We start from the raw sequence: 12,983 nt of genomic DNA, 5'->3' as shown, positions 1-12,983 counted from the left end.
ATTAATAGTTATCTCTCATAAATTTTCTTTTTGAAAACAAGCTACCCAATATTTGGCCCACAAAGATGCAATGTTTCATTCTTAAATTGCATAGTTTTCCCCATCAAAATGCTTTTTTCCTCATTATTTCTCTCTCTATATCATTATGCTCTGTTTTGGGATATTTTGTGCACCTGACCTTCCAGCTCTTAAAGTGGAGTTTCAGTTGGAACCACCTTACCTGTAATTCCTTAGTTGTTTAGTTAGGAAATCACATCTACAGGTTTAGTTAGCTAAGTACTCTTTTTAATTTAATATTTCATCTTAAATATCTCTTACACCGCTTTTTTTCCCCTCTAGCCTTCTGCTCTATTAGCAGCGCACTGCGGCACTCCAGCATGACTTCTGCTCAGTCTCCCCCTCTCTGAATATTCTAAAGGACTCCTGTGTGAATAGAAACATGCTTCCGTGGAGTACAGGCATGAGCAAAGGCAATAACTTCACAGGTGATGAAAAGCAAGGCTCCCTTTAAGTCACCGATATAAAAGCAGAAAATCTGTTGGGCTTTGCTGAGGTCCCGAGTCTGCCTCAGGACAGTGAGGACCCATCCCACCTGTTCAGCCCTCACCTGGTCTCATGGAGACCAAGGGGACTCCACACAGTCCCATGGCACTGTGGTTGACACAAAGAACCTTGTAGTTCCCCGAGCCAAGCTTTTTCCAGGATCCGTGGCTTTCTGGCCCATTCATCCCAGGCTCCTTGTTAGTTTTGCAGACACTTGCCCAGCCCAGGGGAGGGAAGACCTACCATCATTTTTTCTAGCAAGGGCGAGGCCTCAACTCTGTTCAGGTACACATGGGCCTTGAAACCCATTAGGAGAGCCATTAAATTGGGTTGTAAGGGCAGGTGACGGCTCGACACTCAAAACTAGCATCATTGTCTTGCTCTACTCATTACCTACACACTAAATCAGGCTTCTGAATATTAGTTTTAAATAACATAGTGCCTTCAAACTAGTTTCCTTGATTATAACCTCTGTCCTCTAATCCAGCGATAGCCAACCTGGCTGGCATAGTGGACTTGTCTGGAGATTCCTTACACATATGGATTTCTGAGGCCCATCCTGAACTAGTAAATCAGAGCCTGCAGGAACTATACAGTTCTGCTTGTTCGTGACTGCTTCACACAGAGCAGGCTTAGCTCCTGAATTAAAATGTGCAGCCTCTTGTACTATAGAACAATACCATATAACATTTCAAAGAGTCTGTATAACACCTTAGATGGCCTGGCACAAAAAGGGGAACAAAACATGAACTTTGGTAGGTAGCAGGGTAGGGATGCAAATAAATACTTAACTTCTGGGTAACACAAATGGTAGAAGTGGAAATAAGGAATTGTAATAAGATACTACAAAAAGGAACTCTAATTAAAGGCAGGCTGAGGTGGGAGGGAGTGGCGACAGGGCAGGGCTAGGAGAAGGAAGGCAGCATTTGCTTAACAGGCAGGATTTTTGCTTCTGCACCAGTACCAGGTGTCACCACCAGTGTTTTGTGTTAGAAGGGGACTTTTTGTTTATGGGGACCATGATTTGTAGTCATTAGATTTTTTTAAGCTAATATGCAAATTATTAAAATTATAAGAACAAAAACCCAGGAATCCATAACTTTTAAGTTCATCTTACAAATCTTTTTTGAGTTTATTTTTTTGTTTTTTATGATTTTATTTTTTGTTTATTTATTTTCTTTTTAGTACTCTCTACACCCAACATGGGGCTCAAACTCAAGATCAAAATACGTCCCGCAACTTAGAAATCTTACAAACTATAACCAGTGCTTTAGAGCTTAATCATATTCTTTCATGCACTTCAATATCTCAAGTCTAGAATCAATTGCTTAATCACATACTTAAAATTTTCAACAGAAGACACATCAGTCAGATGCTCTGAATATCAAATTCTCTTAAGTATTACGTATACTTTGGATACCACAAACATGTAGATTCTCTCAATGTTAACAAATTATCCTTACACTCAAGATCAAAATATGCATTTCTAAACGTAGATTTACTCGTTCAGTTCTTAACACATAAAAACTTTCAGGAATTGGAAATCTACTCACCTATCAAGCAAAGAGTTTTGCTCTCCAAGCAAAGAGGGGCATCTCCTACAGATGAGGTGTAAAACACAGAACTAGAAGCCACATATGTCCCCAAAATGGCTTTACCAGGACCGTGCTGAACCCTCTTTATAATGAAAACAGTAGATTATTTCTAGACCCTTACCTTACAAACAAATACTTTGATTTCAGTCTCCAGCTCTATCTTGGTCACAACCAACTTCCTTCAACTAATCTCTTTTACTGCCTGAAGGAACTTATATTCTTTTTATGTGTTTACTGTCTGGCAGGGCCACACCTTGACTGAGGTCACAGTACTAAATCATGCTAAGGAGAAAAACGACAAACAAGGCTTCTGTTTCAGAGACTTTGGCCTGAGGACCATGTAAGGGAATCATACTAGACGTTAGGACTCTAAACCTTAGCCACTCTGGGGGGAAAAATGTTTAAAACAGCTAAGAATTACAAGTCATATAACAGGGTAACCAGTCTCATTCTTCCAAACCTACTAAAGTGGTGAAGTTAATGCCATACCCGATAAACCAAGTTACAGAGAAACTATAACATTGTAATAAAGTATTTTGAACAATATTAGATATGGAACTCATATAAGAGGATATTTAGTCCCAGGGGATGTCTAAAAAGGGAAAGTTAGGGGAAAAAAAACTATAAGATTAGCTTTCCCATTTACATATGCTATCAAAAAAATACACTCCCTTCCCTGAAATCTAAAATTTAGGTTTTCACAACATAAATGGTGAGATGTTATCTTTACCAATGAAAGATCTATTTTTCCAGGAGATCTAAATTAGTTCAACATTCACTTCTCTTTCATTTAAAGCAGCTGCAAGGACTGTAGATAAAGTGGGGGCGGGGGAGCAATCAAATTTCTCTCTTTTAAAAGTTTCATGGAGGGACACATGGGTGGCTCAGTTATTAAGCCACTGCCTTCAGCTCAGGTCATGATCCCAAGGTCCTGGGATCCAGCCCCACATCAGGCTCCCTGCTCAGCCAGAAGCCTGCTTCTCCCTCTCCTACTCCCCCTGTTTGTGCTCCCTCTATTGCTGTGTCTCTGTCAAATAAATAAATAAAATCTTTAAAAAAATAAAATAAAATATTCATGGAAATATCAGCTAGAAATGTCTTCAGATCCTAAAATAGTTATTACATAAGACTGCACAAAGTTTCGAATTATTACTGTCATGCCACAAGTTAGAGAGTACCAGAGAAATGAGGATGATGATGATGATAATATGTGTATGCTTACAAAATAATTACTCAAGGGCTACATGATGGAGTGGCTAATATCATTAGGGACCTTCCCACTGAGGGAAACTTCTGCAACCTCACAGATAGTGTATTCACCAGTCCTGGTAATGGAGTTGGATTTTAACAACTACAAACTTACTTGATGCTACATTAAAATTCCAACACAAGACATTGGATGTTTCGTCTATAGTTATGGGCTTGTTGAGTATTTTGTATTTTGTTTTCTTCTTTTTGTTCTATTTTATTTCCCCTGCATTCACAAAAGACTCCAGCGGGAGTTCTTTTTCTTTGAGTCAATTGACCTAATATCATATTAGGGATAGAAATCCAAAATTATGAGTTTTCATAATGAGGGTCCCTGTTGTAATATTCAAAGTATTTGGACAGGAACGTCTTTAAAGTGGTAATAACAGTTACTATAATACTGATAATTTGAAAAATAATTCCACTTGCCAGAGTTAGGGAATTCTTTGTATATTGACCACCACCTCAAGAGGAAAAACTTGGAAACTAGAAAGAAGTATCAAGTAGAAAGAGCCAGAAAATAAAGAGAACCTCCAATGATCTGAGGAGAGTAATGAGAATGTACCTTTTCAATCCACCTGAAAAAGATTTTAATCCACCCTGTTTCCTGCTATCATACACTAGATAAAAATGGTGCCAACCAGAACCTGGGCTCTCTAACTATTTTCATTGTGAACATTCTTATCCTTTCAAGTAGGAGAGCCTCCCCTGAATTCCTCACCTCACATAACCTGAAGCCAATGAATTTCCTTTCTCATCTATTGGAAAAGAAACTTCATTTATTTAAAAAGAAAGAAGAGTTCTGTGACCTAGTGAAATGACTTTTGGGGCCCATTTTACATTTAGTAAAGAGAAAAATTACATTGACATGTATCTTGCCTCATAAAACTGTGTCATAAAATATACATTCTCTTTCCTTTTTCTGAGGGCTTAATTACAAATGCAGTAAAATTATGTCAGTTGATTCTATGTTGAATGCCACAAAACAGAGATTGGAAACTCATAATCTTCTAGGACAATTTATTGAGGTATTATTAGCTCCATCACACCATATAGCAAGTGCGAAGATGCTGTTTATAATTTCAGAAAGGGATTATCTCTACATATAGAGTCTCAGTAATACAGAGTGAGGCAAGAGGAATGGATAAATATTAGCACTAACAGAGACAGTCTATCTATAGAAGTCCATTTCCATTTCTTGCCAACTTCTCATTTTTATACATATACACATATAAACACACATCAGTCAGAGAAACACATTTGCCACATGAGAGATTAGAACATTGAGACCAAAACTGCTTAGTCAGGGAGCATTTCCAGGACGTTAAAGTGAGTTCGGGATGGTGCGCCACAGGACAAAATGTTTGGCAGGAGGGAGGATGTTCATGGCACCAAAGATGGTCTGTATCCAGCCAGCTGCTGTTATCTAGCAGATTATTTACTGTTGAAAGTTCAAATTCTTTTTACATCATTAGCCCCAAAGAGCTCACAGTACATAGCAAGTGCCCTGGACAAATGATGTGAGGGCTGACAGGTGGACAATTGGAAAGTAGTGTAATGAAATGATTTCAATTCTCTGTCAACATCTTTTAGGAACCAGTTGCTTATCAAGTATGTATGAACATTAAAAATACAAGTTAAGACTAATCTCCAGTGGTCCAAGCTGCATGAGAAAGTATCATGGCCATTGTTCATGGCATGGGCACAGAAAAATCGTTCAATATCTATAAATATCCCTGACCTCACAGTGCCATTTGTCACCAACCCAGTCTCCAGGTCTTTCACCCCTTCTCAGGCTTATTCACATTTTCATCTTGTATCACTTTTTGGCATGACGCCTTTTAGAAGATGAATAGTCATTCTGTAAATATCTGTTTCCCTAAGTGTTCAGAAGCTTCTTTCAAGCTTCTAGAGAGTCTCCTACTTAGCAGACCCACTGGTTATGAGCACTGGCTTTGTATTTTAATGGGTTCAAATCTCACTCCTGCACTGACAGCTTGGGAACCTCTAAAAGCCTCCATATTCCATCTTACAGGCTGTGAAAGAAATGATGTGCCTAGTGATTGTTAGGGTGCTTAGCACATACAGGTTTCAAGAAAAGGTACCATCTACTGTCACTGCTATTACTACAAACCTATCCTAGCCTTTCTTTTAAAAAAAAAAAAAATTATTTGAGAGAGAGAAAAAAGAAAAAGCAGGGGGTGGGGACTTGGGGGGAAAGAGAGAGAATCCCAGGCAGACTCCATGATGAGTACAGAAACTGACATGGGGCTCAATCCCATGACCCCAAGATCATGACCTGAGTGGAAATCACAAGTTGGATACGTAACCAACTGAGCCAACTGGGTGCCCCATCCTATCCTCTCTAATTTGGGAGACCACACATACTGATTTGCCCTCAACAGTCCTATTGTCTCAACATAATTGTTAACGGTGCCCCCAAACTTTTAGTTTCAAAAATGTCCATATTTGAATAATATATTCACTTGAAACTTTCTAGGCTTAGGAGACTTTCATCCATCATATTGTCCCTGCATAGAAGGAAGTGTCCTAAGAGCAGAGCTTCTGTCTTTTTGTTCTCTACTGGACGTCCAATGCCTTGTACATGCTGTTACATTGTCATTGCCATTTCATAGCTTAAAAAAGTTTAAATGTCAAGGCTTAAGAAAGGTTAAATTTGGGGGGAGGAGTCACGATGGCAGAGAAGTAGCAGCCTGAGACTACATCAGGTAGCAGGAGATCAGTTCGATAGCTTATCTAAACATTGCAAACACCTACAAATCCAACAGGAGATCGAAGAGAAGAAGAACAGCAATTCTAGAAACAGAAAATCAACCACTTTCTGAAAGGTACGACTGGCGGAGAAGTGAATCTAAAACGACCGGAAGATAGACCGCGGGGGGAGGGGCCGGCTCCCGGCAAGCGGCGGAGCAACGGAGCACAAAATCAGGACTTTTAAAAGTCTGTTCCACTGAGGGACATTGCTCCAGAGGCTAAACCAGGGTGAAGCCCACGCGGGGTCAGCGTGGCCCCAGGTCCTGCAGGGTCACAGAAGGATCGGGGGTGTCGGAGTGTCGCAGAGCTCGCAGGTGTTAGAACGGAGAAGCCGGCTGCAGAGACAGAGCCGAGGACTGAACTCTCAGCTCGGGGTTACCTTGAACTGGTCGCGGGCTGGATGAGCTCGGAGCGCGGCTGGAGGCTGGGGATGCGGGAGTGATTGGGTGCTGTCCTCTGGGGGCGCACTGAGGAGGGGGGCCCCAGGCTCTCGGCTCCTCCGGGCCGGAGACTGGGAGGCCGCCATTTTCATTCCCGTCCTCCGGAACTCTACGGAAAGCGTTCAGGGAACAGAAGCTCCCAAAAGCGAACCCGAGCCGATTACTTAGTCCTGCCGCCGGTAAGGGCGGTGCAATCCCGCCTCGGGCAAAGACACTTGAGAGTCACTACAACAGGCCCCTCCCCCAGAAGATCAACAAAATATCCAGCCAGGACGAAGTTCATCTATCAAGGAAAGCAGGTTCAATTCCTAAGACAGCAGCGCAATTCCAGAGGAGGAGAAAGCAAAGCACGGAACTCATGGCTTTCTCCCCATGATTCTTTAGTCTTGCGGCTAATTCAATTTTTTTTTCTTTTTTCAATTTTTTTTCTTTTTTTCTTTTCTCTTCTTCTGCTAAATTTTTTAAAACTTTTACCTTTTTCTTTTTTAACATTTTTTGACTAGTTTATCTAAATATATATATTTTTTCTTTCTTTTTTTATATTTTTTCTTTCTTTATTTTATTTTTTAATTTTTTTCTTTTTTTTTCTGAACCCCTTTTTATCCCCTTTATCCCCCCCACAATTTGGGGTCTCTTCTGATTTGGTTACAGTGCATTTTTCTGGGGTTTTGCCACCCTTTTAGTAGTTTATTTGCTCCTTCATATCCTCTTATCTGGACAAAATGACAAGGCGGAAAAAATCACCACAAACAAAAGAACAAGAGACAGTACCGAAGGCTAGGGACCTAATCAATACTGACATTGGTAATATGTCAGATCAAGAGTTCAGAATGACGATTCTGAACATTCTAGCCAGGCTCGAAAAAGGCATGGAAGATATTAGAGAAACCCTCTCTGGAGATATAAAAGCCCTTTCTGGAGAAATTAAAGAACTAAAATCTAACCAAGTAGAAATCAAAAAAGCTATTAATGAGGTGCAATCAAAAATGGAGGCTCTCACTGCTAGGATCAATGAGGCAGAAGAAGGAATTAGTGATCTAGAAGACCAAATGACAGAGAATAAAGAAGCCAAGCAAAAGAGGGACAAACGGCTACTGGACCAGGAGGGGAGAATTCGAGAGATAAGTGACACCATAAGACGAAACAACATTAGAATAATTGGGATTTCAGAAGAAGAAGAAAGAGAGAGGGGAGCAGAAGGTCTATTGGAGAGAATTATTGGAGAGACTTTCCCTAATATGGCAAAGGGAACAAGCATCAAAATCCAGGAGATGCAGAGAACCCCCCTCAAAGTCAACAAGAATAGGTCCACACCCCGTCACCTAATAGTAAAATTTACAAGTCTTAGTGACAAAGAGAAAATCCTGAAAGCAGCCCGGGAAAAGAAGTCTATAACATACAATGGTTAAAAATATTAGATTGGCAGCAGACTTATCCACAGAGACCTTGCAGGCCAGAAAGAGCTGGCATGATATATTCAGAGTACTAAATGAGAAAAATATGCAGCCAAGAATACTCTATCCAGCTAGGCTATCATTGAAAATAGAAGGAGAGATAAAAAGCTTCCAGGACAAACAAAAACTGAAAGAATTTGCAAACACCAAAGCAGCTCTACAGGAAATATTGAAAGGGGTCCTCTAAGCAAAGAGAGAGCCTAAAAGTAGTAGATCAGAAAGGTACAGAGACAATATACAGTAACAGTCATCTTACAGGCTAATAATGGCACTAAATTCATATCTCTCAATAGTTACCCTGAATGTTAATGGGCTAAATGCCCCAATCAAAAGACACAGGGTATCAGAATGGATAAAAAAACAAAGCCCATCTATATGTTGCCTACAGGAAATTCATTTTAGACGTGAAGACGCCTCCAGATTTAAAGTGAGGGGGTAGAAAACAATTTACCATGCTAATGGGCATCAGAAGAAAGCTGGGGTGGCAATCCTTATATCAGATCAATTAGATTTTAAGCCAAAGAGTGTAATAAGAGATGAGGAAGGACACTATATCCTACTCAAAGGGTCTGTCCAACAAGAAGAGCTAACAATTTTAAATATCTATGCCCCTAACGTGGGAGCAGCCAACTATATAAACCAATTAATAACAAAATCAAAGAAACACATCAATAATAATACAATAATAGTAGGGGACTTTAATACTCCCCTCACTGAAATGGACAGATCATCCAAGCAAAAGATCAACAAGGAAATAAAGGCCTTAAATGACACACTGGACCAGTTGGACATCACACATATATTCGGAACATTTCATCCCAAAGCAACAGAATACACATTCTTCTCTAGTGCACATGGAACCTTCTCCAGAATAGATCACATCCTGGGTCACAAATCAAGTCTCAACTGGTATCAAAAGATTAGGATCCCTGCATATTTTCAGACCATAATGCTCTGAAGCTAGAACTCAGTCACAAGAGGAAAGCTGGAAAAAACCCAAATACATGGAGACTAAACAGCATCCTTCTAAAGAATGAATGTGTCAACCAGGAAATTAAAGAATTGAAAAAATTCATGGAAACAAATGATAATGAAAACACAACGGTTCAAAATCTGTGGGACACAGCAAAGGCAGTCCTGAGAGGAAAATATATAGCGGTACAAGCCTTTCTCAAGAAACAAGAAAGGTCTCAAGTACACAACCTAACCCTACACGTAAAGGAGCTGGAGAAAGAACAAGAAAGAAACCCTAAACCCAGCAGGAGAAGAGAAATCATAAAGATCAGAGCAGAAATCAATGAAATAGAAACCAAAAAAACAATAGAAAAAATCAATGAAACTAGGAGCTTGTTCTTTGAAAGAATCAATAAGATTGATAAACCCCTGGCCAGACTTATCAAAAAGAAAAGAGAAAGGACCCAAATAAATAAAATTATGAATGAAAGAGGAGAGATCACAACTAACACCAAAGAAATACAGATAATTATAAGAACATACTATGAGCAACTCTACGCCAACAAATTGGACAATCTGGAAGAAATGGATGCATTCCTAGAGACATATAAACTACCACAACTGAACCAGGAAGAAATAGAAAACCTGAACAGGCCCATAACCAGTAAGGAGATTGAAACAGTCATCCAAAATCTCCAAACAAACAAAAGCCCAGGGCCAGACGACTTCCCAGGAGAATTCTACCAAACATTTAAAGAACTAATTCCTATTCTCCTGAGACTGTTCCAAAAAATAGAAACGGAAGGAAAACTTCCAAACTCATTTTATGAGGCCAGCATCACCTTGATCCCAAAACCAGACAAGGATCCCGCCAAAAAAGAGAACTACAGACCAATATCCTTGATGAACACAGATGCAAAAATTCTCACCAAAATACTAGCCAGTAGGATTCAACAGTACATTAAAAGGATTATTCACCACGATCAAGTGGGATTTATTCCAGGGCTGCAGGGTTGGTTCAACATCTGCAAATCAATCAATGTGATAGAACACATTAATAAAAGAAAGAACAAGAACCATATGATACTCTCAATAGATGCTGAAAAAGCATTTGACAAAGTACAGCATCCCTTCCTGATCAAGACTCTTCAAAGTGTAGGGATAGAGGGCACATACCTCAATATTATCAAAGCCATCTATGAAAAACCCACCGCAAATATCATTCTCAATGGAGAAAAACTGAAAGCTTTTCCGCTAAGGTCAGGAACATGGCAGGGAAGTCCATTATCACCACTGCTATTCAACATAGTACTAGAAGTCCTAGCCTCAGCAATCAGACAACAAAAAGAAATTAAAGGCATCCAAATCGGCAAAGAAGAAGTCAAACTATCACTCTTTGCAGATGATATGATACTATATGTGGAAAACCCAAAAGACTCCACTCCAAAACTGCTAGAACTTGTACAGGAATTCAGTAAAGTGTCAGGATATAAAATCAATGCACAGAAATCAGTTGCATTGCTGTACACCAACAACAAGAGAGAAGAAAGAGAAATTAAGGAGTCAATCCCATTTACAATTGCACCCAAAACTATAAGATACCTAGGAATAAACCTAACCAAAGAGGCTAAGAATCTATACGCAGAAAATTATAAAGTACTCATGAAAGAAATTGAGGAAGACACAAAGAAATGGAAAAATGTTCCATGCTCCTGGATTGGAAGAATAAATATTGTGAAAATGTCCATGCTGCCTAAAGCTATCTACACATTTAATGCAATCCCTATCAAAATACCATCCATTTTCTTCAAAGAAATGGAACAAAGAATCCTAAAATTTATATGGAACCAGAAAAGACCTTGAATAGCCAAAGGAATATTGAAAAAGAAAGCCAAAGTTGGTGGCATCACAATTCCGGACTTCAAGCTCTATTACAAAGCTGTCATCATCAAGACAGCATGGTACTGGCACAAAAACAGACACATAGATCAGTGAAACAGAATAGAGAGCCCAGAAATAGACCCTCAACTCTATGGTAAACTAATCTTCAACAAAGCAGGAAAGAATGTCCAAGAGACAGCCTCTTCAAAAAATGGTGCTGGGAAAATTGGACAGCCACATGCAGAAAAATGAAATTGGACCACTTCCTTACACCACACACGAAAATAGACTCCAAATGGATGAAGGACCTCAATGTGAGAAAGGAATCCATCAAAATCCTTGAGGAGAACACAGGCAGCAACCTCTTCGACCTCAGCCGTAGCAACATCTTCCTAGGAACAATGGCAAAGGCAAGGGAAGCAAGGGCAAAAATGAACTATTGGGATTTCGTCAAGATCAAAAGCTTTTGCACAGCAAAGGAAACAGTCAACAAAACCAAAAGACAACTGACAGAATGGGAGAAGATATTTGCAAACGACATATCAGATAAAGGGCTAGTATCCAAAATCTATAAGGAACTTAGCAAACTCAACACCCAAAGAACAAACAGTCCAATCAAGAAATGAGCAGAGGACATGAACAGACATTTCTGCAAAGAAGACATCCAGATGGCCAACAGACACATGAAAAAGTGCTCCACGTCACTCAGCATCAGGAAAATACAAATCAAAACCACAATGAGATATCACCTTACACCAGTCAGAATGGCTAAAATTAACAAGTCAGGAAATGACAGATGCTGGCGAGGATGCGGAGAAAGGGGAACCCTCCTACACTGTTAGTGGGAATGCAAGCTGGTCCAACCACTCTGGAAAACAGCATGGAGGTTCCTCAAAATGTTGAAAATAGAACTACTGTATGACCCAGCAATTGCACTACTGGGTATTTACCCTAAAGATGCAAACATAGTGATCCGAAGGGGCACGTGTACCCGAATGTTTATAGCAGCAATGTCTACAATAGCCAAACTATGGAAAGAACCTAGATGTCCATCAACAGATGAATGGATAAAGAAGATGTGGTATATATACACAATGGAATCCTATGCAGCCATCAAAAGAAATTAAATCTTGCCATTTGCGATGACGTGGATGGAACTAGAGGGTATCATGCTTAGTGAAATAAGTCAATCGGAGAAAGACAACTATCATATGATCTCCCTGATGTGACGACATAGAGAAGCAACATGGGGGGTTAGGGGGATAGGAGAAGAATAAATGAAACAAGATGGGATTGAGAGGGAGACAAACCATAAATGACTCTTAATCTCAGAAAACAAACTGGGGGTTGCTGGGGGGAGGTGGGGTTGGGAGGGGGGAGGGGGTTATGGACATTGGGGAGGGTATGTGCTATTGTGAGTGCTGTGAAGTGTGTAAACCTGGCGATTCACAGACCTGTACCCCTGGGGATAAAAATACATTATATGTTTATAAAAAAAAAAAATTGGAAGGGGAGGCTAACCATAAGAGACTATGGACTCTGAAAAACAACCTGAGGGTTTTGAAGGGTAAGGGGTGGGAGGTTGCAGGAACAGGTGGAGGGTAATAGGGAGGGCACGTTTTGCATGGAGCACTGGGTGTTTTGCAAAAACAATGAATACTGTTACACTGAAAAAATAAATTAATTAAATTTTAAAAAAAAGAAAGGTTAAATTTCAGCAATTTCACATTTCAACCCTCACATGGGTTCATGCAATAAATGAATGAAATTTTCCTTGCTTGGAAACACACAGGACAGACAGTGAGCTGTGGGAGTAGGTGATTATGTGTGCTGCATAAGAACAATGTTTTATTATACACAAAAAGAATTATTTTCTTCCTGAACAGTTTAAATAGTCCATTTCCAACATCTTTCTGGATCTTGCCTATTGACTTTCTTGACCATTGTGTTTTCAGGATCAAGAAAGAAAAAAAGTACAGTTCTGAGGTTTTCTTCCTACCATGATCATAACTAATCATCCAAAGACATCATCTTAGGAGTCTAAAGTGATTAATTTTCCAACAACTGTCTACCTTGCTCTTTGCTTCCACCTT

The 12,983-nt window shown here is 39.7% G+C and overlaps 1 long non-coding RNA gene across 1 annotated transcript in view; it reads right to left on the bottom strand.

The window, feature by feature from the left end:
- The window catches only part of LOC123925045, a 33,535-nt gene extending 31,238 nt beyond the window's left edge, over nt 1–2,297 (bottom strand). Inside the window, exon 1 of the long non-coding RNA XR_006814905.1 lies at nt 2,260–2,297. This is a non-coding gene — a long non-coding RNA (uncharacterized LOC123925045). The remainder of the gene's footprint in view (nt 1–2,259) is intronic.
- Nucleotides 2,298–12,983: the final 10,686 nt, after the last annotated feature.

Source organism: Meles meles, chromosome 14 (assembly GCF_922984935.1).
Source record: "Meles meles chromosome 14, mMelMel3.1 paternal haplotype, whole genome shotgun sequence".
Classification (NCBI taxonomy): domain Eukaryota; kingdom Metazoa; phylum Chordata; class Mammalia; order Carnivora; family Mustelidae; genus Meles; species Meles meles.
This window is presented reverse-complemented; position numbering and strand designations above follow the sequence as displayed.